Here is an 8889-nt window from a genome sequence, read left to right on the forward strand (position 1 = left end):
TCTGTTTTTAATTTCTTTGTTCGATTTAGTTTCTATTGCAATCTTGTTCTTGTGTATGAGAAGATCTAATTTTGCAGGAGAACTTTTTCCTCTTGACCCTGAATTGATAGAACATTTCATAGAAGAAGAATTCTGCAGAGACAAATTGAAGAACAAGAGCATTTGAACATGGCTAATAGACCACTATAGGATTATGCAACACCTTACGTTAGGGGTTTTAGATCTAGTATTTCAAGACCCTCAGTGGAGGCAAATAATTTTGAGATCAAACCTGTAATTATTTCCATGATGCAGCAAAATCAATTTGGTGGAGGACCACATGAAGACCCTAATCAGCACTTAGAGGTCTTTTATGAAATATGTGGGACAATGAAAATGAATGATGTTCCTTCTGAAGCAGTGTGGTTATTATTATTTGGGTTTTCTTTGAGAGATAGGGTCAAGCAATGGTTGAATTCTTTGGCTCCTAACAGTATCACCACCTGGGAACAATGTGAGCAACAATTCCTTGATAAGTTCTATCCCCCTAGTAAAACTGCTCATATGAGAAATTTGATTGCAAGTTTCAAACAAGCTGACTCAGAATCTCTATTTGAAGCTTGGGATAGATACAATAGTATGCTCAGACAGTGCCCTCACCACGGTTTGGAAAGATGGTTAGTGTTGCACACTTTCTATAATAGTATTAATTATCATACCAAAGTGTCCCTTGATTCAGTCGTTGGAGGGGCACTCATGAATAAAAATTTGGATGAAGCTGAGGAAATCATAGAGAGTGTAGCACAAAATCATCATCAATGGGCAAATGAAAGAAGTGGTGGTCATTCTTCAATAAACCCAATAACAAAAGCATCAGGAAAGTTTGATGTTGATGCAGTGACTTTATTGGCTGCAAAACTTTATGCTCTTACGAAGAAATTTGAGAATATGGGGACTAGTTCAAATATGGTAAATGCCATTGCTGTATCTTGTGAAGTATGTGGGAGTTCAGAACATTCAAATGACTCATGTCCATTGGGAGCTATCACTGCACAAATTAATCAATTGGAGCAATGCAATGCAATCATGGGTTTCAATCAAAGACAAAACAACCCATACTCAAATACTTACAACCCTGGATGGAAAAATCATCCAAATTTCTCTTACAGAAATAATCAAGATCAAGGACCATCTATGGGGGCAAGACCAAATTTTCAATCTGGGCAACAAAATTTCCAGCAACAATCTTTTCAAGGCTTTCCTACATCCAAAATTGAAACGATGCTTGAAGAAATTATTTCCACTCAAAATGAAATGAAGCAGGATCTATTGAAGCTTACTCAGAGAATGGATAATTCTGAAAAGCATCAAAAGATTCAGGATAGCCAAATTGCCTAGCTAGCTTCCTCATCTTCTAGAGCACCAGGACAACTTCCTGGAAAACCTGATGTAAATCCTATAGAGCATTGCAACATAATTGAGCTTAGGAGCGGACGGACCTTGGGAAATCCCCAAGTGACTGCTCAAAAAGGGATGCAAAATGAAGAAGAGCTCTCTCCTCCTACACCTAATTAGATTTTTAATAATGAGGAGAATACCATTGAGGTTGAAGAGACTCTCCCACTGAATCATCAGAGCAAAGTTATCTCTTTTCCCCAAATACTCAATATGTTTAAAAAGGATGAAGAATTTGGCAAATTTTTGGAGAAGGTTAAAGAGATATGCATTGAGGTTCCTCTTATAGATGCTATTCTTCAAATACCAAAGTTTGTCAAGCTCCTGAAGGGCATCATGTCAAATAAAAGAAAGAGAGGAGATATAGAGACCATTGCACTTACTGAGGAATGCAGCGCTGTTTTGGTGAAGAACACTTCCCCGAAATTGAAGGATTCTGGGAGCTTTTATATTCCTTGCAATATAGGAACATAATTCATTGAAAAAGCTTTTTGTGATTTGGGGGCAAGTGTTAGCCTCATTCCCTATTCAATTTGTAATAAGTTAGGTCTCAAAAACATTAAACTTACTACTATGGCATTACAACTTGCTAATCATTCCTGCAGGTACCCTATGGGTATTATTGAAGATGTGCCAGTAGAAGTTGGTGGGAGTGTTATTCCTACAGATTTTGTTGTGTTGGACATGGAAGAGGACCCCAAAATTCCTATCATATTAGGAAGACTATTCCTTGCTACAGCTGGAGCAATTATTGATGTTAAAAATCATAAGTTGGCATTGGTAATTGGTAAGGAATGGTTGGAGTATGATTTATCTAATGTCTCTAACCATGTTTCTTCTCTTTTAAATGCTTGTAGCAGGGCAAGCATTTACAAACTTGAGGAATGGAATTTCCATCCTCATGGAAAGCCACCTAATGAAAAGAACAATTTGGTGGAGGATGTTGGGAGGAGAACTCCCAACAAAAATGAAAAATATGTTTGCCCTCCGAGGGCAAGGAAACGAGAAGAATAAGTTGGATTGGTCGAGCTAAAAGACCCTAAACAAGCGCTTCTTGGGAGGCAACCCAAGGGTTCTTTTTGTTAATTGTATTTTGTATTTTCATTTTTAGTTTGTTTTCACTACGTTTTAGTTCTGTTTTCAGGTTGAAATCTACTTCCATGAGCTGGTCATGACTTCTTCATGGGCATGGAAGTATTGGAGAAGTGGATTAGGAGAGTAAACATCAAATGGAGTAAAATAGGGCATGGTCGTGTACTGCACACGGCCAAGCAAAGGATGCAGAGAAGGGAAAGGATTTAGCCGTGTCTACCAGACACGGCCGTGTGAAGTCTGTAGGGAAGGAAAGGAGCATAGCCGTGTACCAGACACTGCCGTGCAAAGAATCCAGAGAAGGAGAGTTCTTTGGTCGTGTCCCAGACACGGTCGTGCGAGGAAAGCCGAGAAGAAGGAAGTTGTGGTCGTGTCTCAGACACGGCCGTATAAAAATTCCAGAAAAGAAGAAGGGCATGGCCGTGTCCCAGACACGGCCGTGTGATGGGGCGTGAATGAGGTCGTGTAATGAAACACGGCCCAGTCTATACCCTTTAAAAGGGTTAGGGCGAAGGGTGTGGGCGGTACATGGTCGTGTACCGCCGCATATCCTCTTCTTTATCCTCCTTTCTCATTTTGCTATTTCTAAGGTTTCAAACTACTATTTCTAACTTTTCTTTCTCATTCTTCTTGAAAGGATAGTATCGTTTCTTCATGGCAAATGTGATTAAGGAGACTTCATCCACGGGAAAAGGAAAAGAGAAGATGGTTGCAATAAAAGAGAGGAATTCTTGTTTTAAAGGTATCTCTAATAACTTTGATATCATTTTCTCTAGTGAAGAGCAACAACTTAGATATACTTCTTTATGTAAACGTCCTCTTGTGAGCACTAAGTTTATTGATGAAGTAACTTTGGAAACTCTAGGGTTTAGGGATGATTTGAATTGGTTATTTGAAAGTATAGGTTGGAATGGTTTAATGAATATGAAATACCCTACCTACCCTAGAATTGTTTTTGAATTTTTAAGCTCTATAGTGGTTGATAATGTTCAAGGTGGGGGTAAACTAAGTTTTCGACTATTCAATGATGCTTATGAATGGACATTAAGCGATTTTAACACTTGCTATGAGTTGCCTCAGAATGATTTGTGTACAATTTTACCTCAGTTTAAAAGTTCACGTTTTTGGCAACACATTTATGAACAATCACACTTTAACCCTCATAATCCCAGAGCTCTTCACATTATTAACCCGATTTTTAAATATGCTTACTTGGTTATGAAGAACACCATATTTGGAAAAGAAGATAAAGAGGGGTCGGTAAGACCTATGGATTTGTATTGCTTGTGGGCAATGGTTGAAAGTGCACCAATTAATTCTGATTATTTCTTTCTTAAACATTTGGTGAAATTAGGAAAATCGGATTCTACTGCACCCATTGTTCTAGGAGGATTACTTACTCAAGTGGCTTTAATATTAGGGTGTGATTTAAGTGAATTGGAAATGGTTGAAAATTCTTGTGGATTGGATTTAGATTCATGTTTAGCAATTAAAATGATTAAGCGTGAAGAACATGGATTTAGTCTAATTATTAAAAATGGTTTTCCTTTGAAATTGTCAAATCATGATCTTACTACCATCCATGATAAAGAAAATTGGTGTTTGAAATTAGCTAGGCAACAACCTAGAACATTGTCATCTTTTACCCCAAGGAATGTTCCCAAGGCTAGTCAAGATGTCCATAGTTTCATTTTCCAAGAACTTCACTCTGTTTTGAACAATATTCATAATAATTTAGACTCTACTAATGAATTCCTTACAAGTAAGGAACACATGGAAGAGGAACAATTTAAAAAGTTACAAGATTGTTTTAGGAGTGAGAGGAAATTGTGTGAAAAGATTTCTCAATTTATGAATTCCTATAGGACCCATTTTGAGTTTAATGAAGATTTTCGGGGGTATATGAGGTTTTTCCAAGATGATGTTGACAAACTTTTCGAATATCATATGTTTGTTAGAAATGAAGTAAGGTGGTTTATAGATTATTTCCCTTTTATTCTGCCTGAATTTTCTGATCTTCCTCCACCTCCACCATATTGATTTCATCGGGACGATGAAAAGTTTGAGTCTGGGGGGTGTCAAACTTGATTCCTTTTTGTTTTCTGCATGTGTAGTTTTTTTGTCTTGCTTGAGTTTTGTTTTTGTTTTTGAAATAATTTTAGCAAACATCTTGAGAGCATCAAAACTTCACTTATATGCTTTCTTGTCTTCAAGATAAAATGTTAGCACGTTCATTATCTAGGTTCATGATGTTGTAAAAGATGCTAGTAGTAAGCTTTATGTACCTCTTTTCTCTATCTTGGGTAGCATGAAAAAAGCTAAGAATCATATGGAGATGAGCTTTAGTCTTGGCTTGACCTTAAGAATCTTATTTTCACTACACTTTGACTTGATGCTTGAATGGTTGATATCATTGAAATAGTCATGATTCATCTTGTTTGCTTAGTACTTGATTTCCATGGTGATTTTTCAAACTTCATTTTGGTTACTGGATGAGGCTCAACTCATGAAAGCTCATTTGGAAAAATCAGAATATCCCAACATTTGTGCTAAAAGTACACTTGTGAAATAAGATTTGCACAATGCAAATGCTTATGAAAAAAATTGAAAAAACAGCAATGAACCATGAAAAAAAAAAGAAGTGAATATGGGATATTAAAAAATAGTTGTCGTGAGTGGAATCTAGCAAGTCACCCCTTTGAGACCGAGTTAGGTTACTGGGGAAATGATTGCTTAGTTTCTCTTGAGATTGAGCACACCTTTGAGACCTTGGGTTGATTGGGAAATATGAACAAAGTGAGTGGAAAGTAAGTGCCTATCACTGGTTACTTGTCTCTTACCGGAAACATTAGGAATTCAAATTTGATGACGACTTGACTAGGACATAGATTGAAACTTGAAGGGTTTTTGAGTCACTTTTACACTGTGCACAGGATGCTTAAGCTTGAGTCCTACTTGATTTGTTTCCATGATTATGCTTGTTATTGGAACTCTTTGATAGAGTTAGGAAAGTACATTAGGGTTTATAAATGCGTTGTAGAACATATGAATTTAGATTGCAGCATTTTGCTTGAGGACAAGCAAAGGTTTAAGTCTGTGGGTGTGATGTGCGTAGATTTTATATACTTTTATGCATATTTTGACGCACATTTACATATTTTGAGCATGCTTGATCTATGCATTTTTGTACTTCCAGTCTTCCTTTTAGCATATTTACTCTTTTTGTTCGGAGATCTGCTTTTGTGCATTTTCTGTACACAGGAGTCGAATTCGGTGAAGATTCTGCATTCTTGGATAAAACTTATGAGCTAAGCAAGCGAGAAAGCACTGGGTCGTGTACCAGACACGGACCTGCATTGGTAGGAAGCTCTGGCCGTGTGGAGTTCAGAGGCTGTGTGACAGCAACAGCAAAGGAAGAAGTCCATGTCGTGTGAACCTCACACGGCCGTGTCAAGTTTTGAAGCAAACCAGAGTTCAATCCTTACATGGTCGTGTGAATCTACATGGCCGTGTAAGGTTTCCAGAGACTAAGAAGGCCCTGGCCGTGTGCACCACACGGCCGTGCAGGGTTTCCAGAGCTTAAAAGTGTTCTGGCCGTGTGCACCACACGGCCGTGCCAAGTTTCCATAAGCTGGGGCAGTCCAGGCCGTGTGGATCTACACGGCCGTGCTTGGAGGTCTTGAAGAGAGTTGTCCACAGCCGTGTACCACACACGACCATGTATAGATGGCAGAGAGGGGAAAGGCTCTGGCTGTGTGAACCTCACACGGCCATGCCTCGGGGTCGTGTGGCACCCAAAAGCTTCCCTCTATTTAAGGCTTCCTTGGAGATTTGAAATGGGATCTTCTCTCCTTTGGGGAGAAAGCAAGATTTGGTGGATTCCTCCCATTCTTGGGAGCATTTTTGGGAGATCTTGGCAAATTCGACTCCGGAAGCGAGGATTGGATCCGAAGATGGAGCTAATTGTAGATAAGTTTTTCTTTCTTTCCTCTTCTTGGATTGGGATTGAAGAATGCTTGTAATCTTCTTATCTTTGGTCTTCTTCCTTCGTTTTATGGAATAGATCTTGTTGTTCTAGGATGGAGGCAGTATTTGTAAGATAAATTGATGTAAACTCTTGTGGATTTGTCATTTCTTGTTTTCTATAATGTTGCCTAGTTTGTATCGATTGGATCTTGAATGATTAATTGTGATTAGGGCTTAATTCTCATTCTTGATTGATCGTTTGGATATCTTATAGACTTAGTAGGGATAAACCCTCACTTGATTTTCCGAGGGATCCACGTGACAGGTGCAAGCCTGTGTAAGGACGTTTGGGGGATAATCTTGAAGGGGAAATGAGAATATTCAAGATGGTAGGATAGATTTTATGATTCAATCCTTGAATCTTTATGGGTTAAGAAGCTATGAACTTCTATGTTGATATCCGAGGGAAGCATAGTAATAGGTGCAATCCTGTGTAAGGACAACGTAGGTTCATATCTAGTTGATTATATTTAGATACAATTTCAGTCCTAAGCCGGTGATCTATTGCAAGAGAGAACCGACAACCTTCTACAATTCTTAGACAATTGAGAAATAAGAATTGGTAAACCATATACATTCAAGAGATCTTACAAAGAAACCAAAACTCCTAGAACCTCCCTTTATCATAACTCAACCCCCCAATTTCTTGTTTGTTAGTCTTCTATTTTAGATTTGTTTTTTCATCCTTAGCATTTGAAACCAATTGATTAGTTGTTTAGCTAATTCGCTTTGAGATATTTCTAGTGCTTATTCCAGTCTCTGTGGATACGATAATCTTTTATATTACTTGCGACATTTCCGTACACATGTGGATCGTAACATCTGGTGGATCCGCTGTATAACTGTTGTGGTATCTGCTACTAGCTCTGTCTGAAGTTCTAGTTCTTTATGTTCATCACTTTCATACCAACAGATTAGAGATCTACACCTCCGCCCGTAGAGAGCCTCGTAGGGTGCCATGCCGATAGTGGCCTGATAGCTATTATTGTATGCAAATTCTGATAAACACAAATATTTGCACTAACTTCCCTTAAAGTCTAGGGCACACGCTCGGAGCATATCTTCGAGTACCTGATTTACTCGCTTCGTCTGACCATCTGTCTGAGGATGGAAAGTTGTGCTAAACTTTAACCTAGTGCCCAATGCTGACTGTACACACTCCCAGAAGTGTGACGTGAATCTACTGTCTCTGTCTGAAATGATGGTCCGTGGAACTCCATGCAGTCTGACAATCTCCTTAAGATACAACTGAGCTAGCTGCTCCATAGAGTAGGATATTCTGATAGCTAAGAAGTGGGTTGACTTAGTCAATCTTTCGACTATTACCCAGATGGCGTCAAAACCATTCGTGGTTCTGGGTAGTCCCACTATGAAATCCATGGAGATATCCTCCCACTTCCATTTTGGGATCTGAATAGGCTGCAAAACTCCTCCTGGTCTCTGGTGTTCTGCCTTGATCCTCTGACAGGTCAGACAGGTACTGACATATCTAACGATGTCTCTTTTCATCCCTGACTACCAAAAACGTCTCTTTAGGTCTTGGTACATCTTGGTGGAACCAGGATGCATCGCATAGGGAGTCCTGTGAGCCTCGTCTAGGATCTTCCTCTGTAGTTCCTCCTGATTCAGGACGCATAGTCTGTCACCAAAATACAATACCCCACTATCAGATACTCTGAACTCTTTACTTTCTGATTCTGTTAACCCTTGCTTGATTTTCTGAATTTCAGGGTCCCGACCTTAAGTTGTCTGGATGTCACCAAGCAGGGTAGATGCTAATGTCATAGTAGAGAGCTGTCCAACTATAAGTTCGAGACCAAAATCTATAATTTCCTTTTGTAGGGGCGGTGACATGGCTACTAGGGATAGTAAGGTGGCATTGGACTTCCTGCTAAGTGTGTCTGCCACCTTATTGGCTTTTCCTGGGTGGTAGAGGATGTCTATGTCATAGTCTTTGACCAGCTCGAGCCATCTGCGCTGTCACATATTCAGATCCTTCTGGGTGAAGAAGTACTTCAGACTCTGATGATCTGTATACACTCTACACTGAGCTCCATACAAGTAATGTCTCCAAATTTTGAGGGCGAAGACAACTGTTGCAAGCTCAAGGTCATGAGTAGGGTAGTTCCTCTCATAGTCCTTGAGTTGTCTGGAGGCATAGGCAATCACCTTGCCATTTTGCATCAGTACTGCTCCTAGTCCCAATTTAGAGGCATCACTGTAAATATCAAAGTTGTCTGTGTTTTCTGACAGAGTCAGAATGGGAGCACTGGTCAATCTTCTTTTTAGCTCGATGAAGCTGTTCTCACAGTCCTCTGTCCACTGAAATTTTCTATT

The 8889-nt window shown here is 39.3% G+C and overlaps 1 non-coding gene across 1 annotated transcript; it reads right to left on the minus strand.

The window, feature by feature from the left end:
* Positions 1-541: 541 nt before the first annotated feature.
* LOC121974066 lies at positions 542-647 on the minus strand. The gene has a single exon (XR_006109934.1). It is a non-coding gene; the product is annotated as a small nucleolar RNA R71 (small nucleolar RNA).
* Positions 648-8889: the final 8242 nt, after the last annotated feature.

This window comes from Zingiber officinale, chromosome 4A (genome assembly GCF_018446385.1).
Source record: "Zingiber officinale cultivar Zhangliang chromosome 4A, Zo_v1.1, whole genome shotgun sequence".
Lineage (NCBI taxonomy): Eukaryota > Viridiplantae > Streptophyta > Magnoliopsida > Zingiberales > Zingiberaceae > Zingiber > Zingiber officinale.